Source organism: Microtus oregoni, unplaced genomic scaffold (assembly GCF_018167655.1).
Source record: "Microtus oregoni isolate MIOR12 unplaced genomic scaffold, Mior012 000080F_ref0000499, whole genome shotgun sequence".
Lineage (NCBI taxonomy): Eukaryota > Metazoa > Chordata > Mammalia > Rodentia > Cricetidae > Microtus > Microtus oregoni.
Genome location: NW_024544538.1, coordinates 1,167,899 through 1,181,242, shown reverse-complemented (window position 1 = coordinate 1,181,242; position 13,344 = coordinate 1,167,899).

Genomic DNA, 13,344 nt, shown 5'->3' with positions numbered 1-13,344 from the left:
CTCTCTCCCTACTCCCTGCAGAGGTTGCCCAAGCTGGAGTTAGGCCCCTGCCCCCTGCCTGTCGCTCAGAGCTTCATCTGGTCACTGTATCCTGGAGGGGAGAGGGCCAGCTCCCAAGACAGCTGAAGCTGTAGATCCACCTCACCAGCTCCCCAGTGCTTTTTAAAGCGATCTCTGATTTTCCTCTGCTCCTTAAATGTCTTCATGCATGCATAAATGTCTACACAATAGTTGAGACTCCTACTGTGTGCACTTGTTGGCCCATACTCTGGGTATTTCTAACCTTCACAGCGATAATATCACTCTCGATAATACTGATGAGGAAACTGGCTCTTTCGGAGGGTTAGTAAACTTGCACAATCTTCAAAGTCCAGTTTGGGAGAAACGCCCAGGCTTTACAGACATGCACTTTCAGACTTTAGTTCAGGTTCTACATTTAGCAGCTGTGTGAGTGATTCCAAGCAAGTAAGTTAAATTCTCCGAGGACCACTTTCCCCGTATTTTAAACAAAATAGCAGAGCCCACTTTGCAGGGATTTAATGGGTAACTCAACTAAATTGTTAAGTAACGCAAGCCTGGCACTCACTAAATTCTCAACAAGTGCTGTGTCTGTGGCCACTACCACATCGACTACTGTTGCTAATCTGTAAATCCCTCCTCAGCTGCCTTAGGGCAATATGACTTTGAGGATATAGAGGCTTTTGGATTTTTGGTTGACTACAAAGGATTTTTCAGATTTTATTTTGTGTGTGCATGTGTAAGAGACAGAGATGGAGCATTACCATGCCATGACACTTGTCACAGAACATGTGTGGAGGGTGGAGGATTTCAGGGGGTCTGTCCACAGCTCCCAACTTGTTGAATGAAGCAGGATCTCTCCTGTTGTATCCATCACTGGACAGCTTATTCCAGGCCAAATGATATTAAAGCTTCTGGATAATTCTCTCCCCCCCCCCCCCAATCTCACTGTGGGTATACTGGGATTACAAACTTACACCACCCATATAGCTTTTAACGTGAGTTCTGGGGACTGAAAGTCAAGTCATTAGTCACATGCAGAAAGAACTGAACCACCCATGTGGCCTCATGAAGGATTTTTTTTTTTAAAAAAAAGATAATTATGGGTGAGACACTAACTAACGCTGTTGACATGTAATATGTAATGAGATTAAAGTATGGCAACCAATGGGCTCACTGAACAATCGATAAGAAATAGCCAGAGTTTCCTTCATATGTATTTTACTTTCATAGGATATCTTAAATTACCTATTGGAAATCAGCTAAATTCAAAAAAGAACTATGTGAAAAACAGACATGTCCTTTAATGAAGCCATTTGAATATCGTTGCTTCATGAAACAGGCGATGACAGTCACCATTTCCTGGCATTCTTAGATCGTACTCCGCATTTCCCACTGCAGATTGTGTGGAATGATTAGCCATATAAATATAAATATGCACGTCTAGGCAAGCTATCTAACCTCTCTGAGCATTATTTTTCTTATCTGAAATGTGGAGATAATAATTGAGCTTACTACTATACAAGACTGTGTGTAGGATTGAATGAAATCTCCCCTGGCAACCACTACCTAGGTTCAGGAGCACAGCAAGCAGCCTTTAATTTGACATATGCTCGCTACGTAGCTCTTTGTGGCAGCCATTGTTCTATTCTCTGACGATCCAGAGAGATGTTCCTCTTACAGAGTCTGTAGTCTAAGCATATCTCATGTTAGAGAATGAGTAGGAGGTGACAGAGGAGCGCTGGGAATCTGAGTGTAGTGCATGTGAGAAGAGCAGCAACTTGGGCGTGTTCTGAGAAGTGTAAGGAGTTTGCTATTACTTTGTGCCTCACCTAGGGCCCTTGTTGCAGGGAAGACAGAGAACAAAGGTTTTGAACACTTGAAGAGACAAAACTGGACAAATACGGTGTTGTTTGGAGCATGGTAATAACCATTGCTATCTGTGAGACTGGAAACACCAGGTCAATATGCTTTGGAGACAATTATCCTTGGCTGGCTTGGAACTCACTGTGTAGACTATTTTGGCCTGGAACTCACAGGGATCTGAGCCCTCCTGCCTCCCAAGTGCTGAAATTAAAAGCCTGGGCCAACCGCACCCAGCCTGACCATGTAAAATTTTCAAATACTATGATGGCACTGAGTATCAGTTTTAACTCATTTAATTCCCACAGCTACACAAGGAAGTAACGATCATTGAGAACCCCAATTTACAGACTAGGAAACTGAAAACACAGATAGTAAGCAAACTGTCTAAAGTTCAGTAACAGAGTTGGAATTCAAACCAAGGCAGACTGTGTCCAGAGTTCCATATTCTCAACCATTACCTTATGGCACTTGCATATCAAACAACTAGAATGACAAAAAAAAAAAACCCTGTAACTCTTTTTTTTTAAAAATACATAGGTGGGAAAGTACAGTATAACTTATAAAATCACCAATCAAATGCACGGCTAATAATGTGGGAAGAAAGTAATGTGTTGCTCCCTAGCTCTCTGCAAGTCCCTGGGCAGAAGCTTGTACTCTTGGACCAGCATCCTGAATTTAAAGGCCAGAATCACCCCATCTGTCTGGGGCAGCCTGAGAAGAACCTGGAGATGCATGGGTGAGAATACCACTCCCTTTTGCTCTGGGACACTATGGAGTTTTGAAAACGCTTATTATTCAGGCTTCATTGAAGTCCCTCATTCAGACCAAGGCTGTCAAATGAGATGCCAGGAACTCTGTCTCTAGGCTACCTCGTAGGTTTTGAACCCAGCAGCCTGCAGAAGGAGAAGCATTCTCTGGCCGACCTCCCTGAAGAAACACCAAGTGGCCCAGCATTATAAAACTAGCAGGAGAAGACAACAGGGTCTGAGGGGTGAGAGAGTAGGGATGGAGATTGGGTACCTTAACATTGACTGCTGGGCCTTGTTCAGCAGGAATCTAATCTATGGCTTTGTGACTGTAAATCTCTCTCTCTCTCTCTCTCTCTCTCTCTCTCTCTCTCTCTCTCTCTCTCTCTCTCTCTCTCTCTCTCTCTCTCTCTCTCCTTCCCTCTCGCTCTCTCTCTTTTCCTTTCCCTTTCCTCAAGAAACTTAGAGCTTTTTTCTCCTGTTTATTACTCTGAAATCAGCAGTTGTTAAATAACTCTTCTTTCAGGGATTGGATTGAGAGAGAGGACAGTCTCCAGCAGTAAGAGCCGGTGAGGAGTTAGGCTTTGCAGTTGAGAAGAGATTGGTAGAGAAGTGTTGGTGTGAACTATCAGAGCCCAGATTTCAACATATCCTGTGTCAAATATTTCCATTATTTAGGGCAAAGAGTCAGCAGAGAAAGCTGTAACTGAGGGCGCTTCCAGGACCATGCAAACAATCGTATAGAATCAATAAAAGGCAGACAATGACCTCAGACTGAAACTTGCCTAATCCAGGACCTCATTGCAAGCCATGTGGCATCAGATAGAAGCTTACATGATCAGACTACCAGGTAGTGCAAACCATGTACCACGCTAGTGTGATTGTGGGGGTGAAGTGAGCTGAAGGTTTAACAGCAAATGAAAGGAAAATAAACAAATGAGCAACTTGTTCAACGGGTGCACAGAACAAATACTATTTGGTCTTGCGCCAGTAACACAGGGCCACAAGGTTTTGCTTGATCCACTTACCATTCCCCACAATGTAACCTCCTGGCATCACCCAACACCTTTTTGTGTATTTGAGGAACAGTGTGCATCTGTGTCTGAGTACATTATGAGTGGGTGAGCATTAATGCAAAGACAGTCATGAAATACAGGGGGTGTTTTCAGGCTGGCCTGGAAGTGTTTTCATAGCTGTCTTTCCTGGGTTGGATGAAGTTAACCATCCAGAAGACAAAGAGCCTCCACCCCACTGTGGGCAGCCAGACAGAAATGGTGCCAGAAGTTAGTCTGACCCAGGCAGGATGCTTGATAATGCTGTTGCCACGGAAGCAATTTGTGCTTCAGAGTCAGCCTTACCTCCAGTGTGTCAAAATGACAGGCATTTTTCTGACGGTGGCTAGGGAATGAGAGGGGAGATGCCACTTAGGATGCAAGACTTGGCTTTTCTCTTTACTTCTAATCACTTGTCCAGAGGAAAGCGTGGAAGTCAACAATTAGGTTCTTTTATCCCATTTGTTGTATGACTAAACAATTACATAATTGAAGCTAAATAGAGATGTCTAATTTGCAAGAGGCATGGAGATTAAAAATCTAAAAGCATCACTGCAACATAACCCACTGTTTATATGTTGTTTCTGAAAATATTATTTTACAGGCAATATTTCAATGTTCAAAATTTTTCCCAAGGAAAGAATTTTCCTCTTATTCATCCTCCTCCTCTCTCTCCCTTTTTTCTCTCCCAAGTCTTACTATATTGTCCAGCCTCGTCTTGAACCCAAGATTTTCTGCCTTGGCCTTCCAAGTGCTACTATTACATGTATCTGTCACCGTGCCAGGCTCAAAAGTAAGGAAATTTTCTAAAATATTTATGCTACATTGACAGACACAAAAAGGACTTTCTGTAAAATAAATCTGTGAATTTTATATAGTAGATGGCATTTAAATTGACAATAGATTATTCTTTTCATCTACTCTATAAGATTTTGCTGACTCATGTTGCTCACCCTGAGTTATCTTGCTATATCTTTCTATATTCACTCATCCATCATTTTGTATCCCTTCATATGATTTTTAAAAAATTTTCTGTTCCTATGTAATATATTAAATATACACACATGCACAACTATGCACATATGTGTGCACTGATATAGGTACATATGCAAAACCATAAACACTTACTGTAATTGAGTGAAATGTAAAACTTGTAAATGTAAATATTGCACATTTTACACTATTTCTTCCAATCACCCTAAATAAAATGCAATTAATCATAATAACAGTATCTAAAATCCTATTAAAACATGTGGCTTTATAGGCAAATTTAGTCACTTAGCTCATGGTACACCTTTTCTTCGGGCATGAGCTGCTTTCAGAAAAGTCAGTAGTTCAAAATTTTTTTTTTACTGAAAAAAATGCCTTCAAGTTACCTTGACTGTCTCAGACATTTCTTGGAAATTGAATATTAAAAAATAGATAGGTAAAAAGTAAATAAATTAGCTCACATAAAAATAAAGACACTAAATAGCTGAATGCACAAATACAGCAAGACAGAAGCATTACATTGTACAAATAAACAGACATGGAAACAAATATGCACCCAAAATGAGCCTTAGCATCCACAATGCTCGGCTTTTGCCTGACTGAACTACGCAGAATAGTTCAATGAAACAACTAGGAGCATTAGAGTTATAAACGGTGAGCAGAGCTCACCAAAATGTTCCAACATTTTTTGAAAGGGATTTTGACTTTGTGTCAGAGGGTTTGAATTTCAGCCCTGGCAGAACTGCTTACTAACTGTGCAATCGTGTGACATTTGGCAAGCAACGGGAAGTTATTTGAGTCTCCATCTCCTCATCAGTGAAATGAGTATTCAATAACTATGAGCTAAGTCTGAATATAGAACTCTGTTTGCTACAACTCAATCATGCTCTCTCTACCTCTTTACTGTGGTATCTAGCATTTCTTTTGGTGAAAGGTGTAGGCAGGACAACAATTGAGAGGATGAAACCTAAATGACGCTTCAATGGACACCTACACAAGCACAAGACTCACGGCATGATCTTTTTGAGAAAAAGAAACCCTATTCAGCTTGATCATGCCCATGTATTGCAGACAGATGACATGTGTTCAAAATTACAAACCAGGGCTGGGAATGTGGCTCGGTGGAACAATGTGAAGTCGGCAGGTACAAGGCTCTGATGCAATCATCCGGAACAACAGAAGTCACAAAGCTTATGCTCCAGGGAGACATTCGTCCACATTTACTGCAAAGAATAATAGAATGCAAAGCATGGTAAGCTTTGACAAACAGTGCTTCAGACAAGAACAAGACACAATGGAAGCATAGAAGAGGAAAAGCATTTACTTCTGATTGAAAACACTGAAGACAACATTTCATTCAAATCCCCCAGTCTCAAGCATTCTTATCACTGGACATGAGGAAGGCATCTGTAAATTCCCTATCCCAAAACACCTTTCTTATCCATTTGATGCCTCCTGGACATTCTGCCATATAATTGACATCTTTAGAAAGTATGGTAGCATGTGGTATATGACGAGAGTACCTGAAAATGAGACGGGGGATATGGACTAAAGCCAGGCCATTAAGAAATATGTGATATGCAAAATATTCATCAGTATGGCTATAGGAGAGGATCATTTCAGGTTCCCTATCTTCAGCTGCCCCAGGAACTAACTGGGGACCTCGCCTTGGGCACCTGGAAGCCCCTCTAGGTCCAAGTCTCTTCCCAACCCTAAGATGGCTCCCTTAATTAAGATATGTGCTTCCCTGCTCCCCTATCCAACCTTCCTTTATCCCAATCATCCCGTTGCCCCAAGTTCTCCCCATCCTACCCTTCTCACTTTTCTCTCCCCATCTCCCCTTACCCCCCTCCCACCCATCCTTAAGATCCCGATTTTTTATAGCCATACTGATGAATATTTTGCATATCACCATAGAACTTTCATCTGGCGATGGATGGAGGTAGAGACAGAGACCCACACTGGAGCACTGGGCTGAGCTCCCAAAGTCCCAATGAGGAACAGAAGGAGGGAGAAGATGAGCAAGGAAGTCAGGACCAAGAGGGGTGCACCCTCCGATGGAGACAGTGGGGCTGATCTATTGGGAGCTCACCAAGGCCAGCTGGACTGTGACTGAAAAAGCAGGGAATAAGACGGGACTCTCTGAATATGGCGGACAATGAGGGCTGCTGAGAAGCCAAGGACAATGGCACTGGGTTTTGATCCTACTACATGTTCTGACTTTGTGGAAGCCTAGCCAGTTTGGATGTTCACCTTCCTAGACCAGGACGGAGGGGGGAGGACCTTGGACTTTCCACAGGGCAGGGAACCCTGACTGCTCTTCAGACTTGAGAGGGAGGGGGAGAGGAGTGGGGGGAGGGGGAGAGGAGTGGGGGGATGAGGAGAGGAGTGGGTGGAGGGGGTAGGAGTGGGAGGCTGGGAGGAGGCGGAAATTTTTTTCTCAATAAAAAAAATTAAAAAATAAAAAAAAATAAAAAATAAAAATAAAATAAAATAAAAAATAAAAAAATAAAAAAAAGAAATATGTGAGCCAAAGAGCATTTTTTTTAAAAAAAATTATACTTCTGTCAAATTGAACAGCCAGGCCATAATCTAGATCCATGAGCAATGTTTCTCACCAAGCAGAAAATGTCCCTCTCCAGCTTCTAATACTAGCCCTGACGTTAGTTATGCTATCCTGGTCACAGATCCTTAGGGACAGGGCTCAGAGGCCACTTTCTAAGCCGACAGTCCACCTGTCCCTCTAATTCAAGCTTCTCATAGTTCAGGTTTCTGTTTCAAAGGAAAACAAAAACTGGAGATGGCGCAGTTTACACATTGGCTTCCTCATAATTAAACATTCATGTATGACAATTTTAGTCTCTTGCAGAGCCCTGGTAATTCGAAAGTCAGGGTCTTACGTGCCAATGTATCCACACAGATAACTTTTAATGGGGTTCCTAGGAGCATATTTTTAGAGGGGAAATAGTGTATAGGGAGAAGAAAAACAAAATTAGTTCTTATGAATGCAAATGCAAAAGGTGATTTCATCAGATTCTCATATGAATTCTCAGAAATACTCAGAATTGTAATGGAAAATTGGTCTAAGCACCTGATGAGATTTGCCTAATAAAAATCAAAACAGGTGCTTGGTGCCCCTACACTCGAAACAATTAAAACTAGCCTTCAGTGCCTCCAGGGCCTTAGTACTTGGAGGTCTTAAGCAAACAGGACTTATTCACCTGTGCATTTACAAAATAATATTTATTGTACAGATACTTTGCTTTCTCATTTTGGGGACACATCAGTGAAGAACATGGAAAACTCTCACCTATTAGTCAAGGCACACTTTTATATATGGTATAGATATATCTAATGTTTTGATATAAGAAGGTACTCAGTTCCATTACCAAAGAAATACAACTAAGTTTTTGCTGCAGTTTTTATGGCACTCTGATATGTTTAATAACGACCAAGATTAGTTTGGGTGTCCACCACTCTGAGTAGACATTTGAGTGTCTCTGTCTTCATTCCTTTCCTTGAGTCCCTTTATTACAAATCCAGTAGACAAGAAAAAGAATTGAGGAGGCGGAAAATCCATGGAATTCCAACTACATATTTTAAAAGTAGTAGAAGAAAAGTTTTGTTCAAGACATGAAACTGCCTTTTGATTAGCTATGTGACCTTTATTACAGAATTTTTTCTTGTAATTTTAAAATAAGATCCCACAAAACTCATGGCAACATAATCAACTGGGGAAATTGTAGTGCCAAGGAAAGCTACACTGTGATTGTTGTTAGGCACTATGATGTTAAAAATATATATTAACTAATGGAAATAGTGCTGGACACTAATTAAAGTATCTAAATGACTTGTCATTATTAATAACCCTGGGTTTCAACAAAGAGCACTTGCCGTGGAAGTTCTGTAACTATCCTGGGCACAGCATGACAATATTTTAAAAATATGTGCACCATGAAAGAATCCCACTTGAAATAGCTGTAAGATGGCGCCAAAAAGTTACCAAATGGAACTTAGCACAGGCTCCAAATGAAGTGGGCATTTATTCTTATGACTTGTAATTAAACTAACAGAGTTTAAATTTTATTGCCTTGAAAAAACATGGCATTCTTAATAATATATGCTTTCTTGGATTTAAAATGCTTGACTGCCGCTTTTTCATTTAATCAAGCTTTATTAAACCACCAGAAATAAGTAACCCTCAAGTGTTTAATGGAATACAACCAAGAAAGAATATAAGGAAGGGAACAAAAGTAGGTAGAAATCCCACCATGAACATACTGGCAAATAGAAGATTAATAAACGGCACTGCCCTTCTGGAAATGAGCAAAGCATTTAAACACATAAAAATACAAAATACAGTGTGCTGATATTTGATAAACTGGTCATGGGGGTTTAGTGAAAGGCAATAAAAGTCTTTCCAGCTGAGGGGATCGCTGAAAGTTTTATATTACTTCTGACCTGAGGTCTGAAGTGCAACAGCTGTAACAGTACATGCATAGTTCTTCAAGGAAAAGAAGGACATCCATTTATGCATCTTCTGCTCCTAATATATAAGTAGGTCCTAAGATCAAGTATTTATTAAAAGCTTAACACTTGCCAGGCCCTTCTTAAGCATTTGACAAACATTTTCAGTTACCTTCACAGTGATTATGTGTGGTGCAGCATTGACAAGAACTGATTGGAATCTGTAGTGGTTTGAATTAAAATGGCCTCCATAGGCCCATGTGTTTGCATACTTGGTCCCTAACTGATGGAACTGTTTGGGAAAGATTAGGAACTATGGCTTTGTTGAGGGAGGTATGCCACTGGGGATGGGACTTGAGGTTTCAAAAATCCATTCATAGTATCTCTCTCTGTCTCATGATGGCACCTCAAGATGTGAGGTCTTAGCCATTGCTCTAGCTAGCATCATACCTGCCTATCTGCTGCCATGCACGTTGTCATGATAGCCATGGAAGCTCATCTTCGAGAACTACAAGCACCAATAAACGGTTTTCTTCTATGAGTTACCTTGGTCACGGTGTTTCATCATAGCAGCAGCAAAGTAATGAGGCAAAACACTTTTTGATCATTGTGAGCAACTATTTTGTTCTTTCTGCCATACAACTGAGAAAAGAGAGGTTCAAAGAAGTTAGTCAGATAGCCCAACATCACACTAGATAGCTCAATTGCAGTCTACTTTGGGTCACCCAATTCCCAAACCTGTTCTGTGTTTCAGTATTTGTTATGTCAAGTAAGTGAATGAACAAATATGAAATGGCAAAGAGCTGGTAAAGCCAGGCACCACTAAATCTGAAATTTTGGGGGCTAAAAAAGAGTAAGATGGAGTAAGAGAGAGGACGATGATCGAGAAAACTATGACTGTATTTTTTGTCTAAGCTAAGAAATGTAAGTTTCTTTTGTAAAAATTGAACTATTACATGCTGATTTGTGCTGGCTTTGTGGGAGCCTAGCCAGTTTGGATGTTCACCTTCCTAGAAATGCACGGAGGGGGGAGGACCTAGGACTTACCACAGGGCAGGGAAATCTGACTGCTCTTTGGGCTGGAGAGGGAGGGGGAGAGGAGTGGGGGAGGGGGAGAAGGGTGGGAGGAGGGGGAGGGAAATGGGAGGCTGGGAGGAGGAGGAAATTTGTTTTTTTTTTCTTTTCTCAATAAAAAAAAAAAGAATAATTTTATGACCCAGTTGAGAAATGTTGTAGTATCTTTCAAAGATGGTAATATCCCTTTTAATGTGTCCTAGAAATTAATTTCAAAAAAAAAACCACAGAATGGTCATGTTGTTTATTTTTTATGATGTTCTTTGCTCCCCCACTCATTCCTATACTGTGAGAGAAAGCATTTCTAATTTAGCAAAGCACTTTTAGAAAGAAAGGTCATATTGTAAACATATGGACATTCTCAAGAAGAAAGAAATATTATTTGAGGTAGGTCATATATTAGGGAAGATTTTAAAAACCAGAATTCTTTGTTGTTATGAACTACACATAATATTTTCAGTCTTTAGGGGTGATATAGATATTGTATTTTCAATTTAGTTTTAAATGTCTCAAATGTACATTATTATGAAATGCTTCTCACTCTTGCTGAGATGTTGGCAACTGATGGCTCCTGCAGGAGAGAAAGTCAGTATTCTTCTTCAGACATGGCACCAGACTTGGCCCATGTTCTGGTGGATGTTTGTACCCATGCACAGACTGCAGCACTAAGTCGATTCAGTGAACTCAAAAAGATATACATGAAGTTTGGAGAGAAATGTGGTGTTGTGATATGGAAAGAGTTGGAGGGTAGGGAATAAGGTGTGGGTTTCATCAGAGCGCGTTATATTCATGTATCAAATTCTCAAACTATGAAAAAATGTGTTATCTCTCTCACGCACACACACAAGGGAAGAAAGACAGCATTTAAATGTTAAGAGAAAGCTATTTTATGTATTTTAAAATAATCTTACAGCATTTTACTTTATAAATTTATTTGAAATTAAAACAGCAATCTAGTAAAGCAAAACCAACAAAACCAGCTTCTAAAGAATATGCATGTATGTGTATATATATGTACGTATATTATAGCATGTCTCAATAATTCATAGTTAATCACTGCACTAAAATGTCTACTCTTCATACATACTTATTTCTATTGATATTCTATCTTTCCTATGGTTGCCAATTGTATCAAAAATAATTTCTAGTTTGCACAAGTGACTATGTTAACCCAAAGGCATATTAAGGGCTAATTTTTGTCAATGTTCTTAATGCCATCTTAAAATAGTCAAGTCTTAATGTGATCTGCCCATTTTTACTGAGCTAACTAGCTGATTAGTTGAATTGATTTGGATGTTTGGGTAAATATGCCATTTTTACAGGTCTTTTGGAGAATGAGGTGGAGAGAGTAGTTGGACTAGTGGGGAACAATTAATTCAAGTGGTAAGCCTTTTATGAAAAGAAAAATTGCTATGGAAACCAAAAGAAGTGGAAGTTAGTTATGAAGGTTTTTTTAAAAAATTGCTTTTAGTTCTACTGTTCAGTTACCATTAGGTCAGATCTGATGGCTGCTATTATTTTTATTATAATTCCTCATCTATGTATGCTACCATTGTTTTTCTCTTTTGCTCATTTGCTTTTTCCACAATGCTGTTAAGTAGAACCTGAGTTCATGAAGCCAATGATCTTTCTTTCTTTCTTTCTTTCTTTCTTTCTTTCTTTCTTTCTTTCTTTCTTTCTTTCTTTCTTTCTTTCTTTCATCCAGCTTATTAAATAGCATTTAACTACAGAAAAACAACCTGTTCTGAATAAATGGTGGGTTTGGACTGGATATTGATAAGCCATATATAATATGATTATAATAATATATAATTGACTTAACTTAGGATATTCTGAAAGATGATATTAAATAATATTTTTAGAAGTTATAAAGGACTAGGAACAAATGAAAAGAACTATAAATATACTACTTAGATACCTACCCTGGGAAAGTTTGGTGGGAATTTGTTACTCAGAGTTTGGGGAAAGAAACAAGAGCTAATAATATACACATATTTTCTCAAAATAAGAAGAACATTCTGTGATTTCATAAATCCATTACCTTGTAACTTGATGTCATCAGTTAGCAATCATTCAAATGGAAAACAACAGCAGAGATATTTTTTCAAAAACTCGTGTTCATCCCAAGGTTAGGTAAGGTTCATCTAATTTAATTTTAATTTTGACTCAAAATATTGTGTACCCTTTCCAAGGTTAAAATCACAGAAAGTACATATAAACACTAAGAAAATGTGAACATTTCCTAAAGTACATTAGTACATTTCATTTACACACCAAATACCATTTTTGTTTGGGACTATTTAAACATTGAAATAGATATAAAGATGCAAAAATGAAAGATGTTTGATTTGTGATGTTATCCAATACCCACTATTGAGGGACTCTGGTTATTTCTTGCAGCCGTGCACCATTATAGGAGACTGAGGACATTTAAGCATATCCTACTGGTTTCCAACGTGAGTGAAAGCAGAAAGCAAAACAAATAATTTAAATTCATAATTTGTCAACAGGTTGGGCTTAAGAACATTTACATTTTAAATATTGGCTATGAAAATAGAAATGCTCTTGAATTCTTAATTATCTGAGCCTTAATTCTAAGAAAAAAAACCACCTAATTTCCAGTATGAAAACAAAACAAACTGGGGCATTTACCTAATGACAAAATTATGAGAGCTTTTAATAACCTTAGAAATAAGCCTAATAATGCATTGAAAATTGTTTTTAATGTTCATAAATATGGAACATGAATGTGAAAATCCTGTATTTGGGTCGGAAAGAACCAGATGTCCGAGAAGAGGATGAGATGTGGCTAAGTAACAACGTGAATCAAAAAGATTCTGTGCTCTTTGGGGACTGACGGCACCGTACTATTCAGTTGTGTGTTGTAGTTGCATAGAAAACTAAATCCATCTTCTTCTGCATCAGTTAAAAACCTAGGGTTGGAAACAAGGGAGCAATAGCAGAGCTCATCTCTGTGCTTGGCACACTAGTACTTGTAGCAGTCCATGAAATAACATCATGTGAAGGGGAACATTTGGGTAGCAGCCACAAGCTTCTGTGTATCTAGAAGGAAAAGAGCAGGTTGCTGATGCATCTGAAAGCCATGCTGAGAAACCTGGGCTGACTCAGCC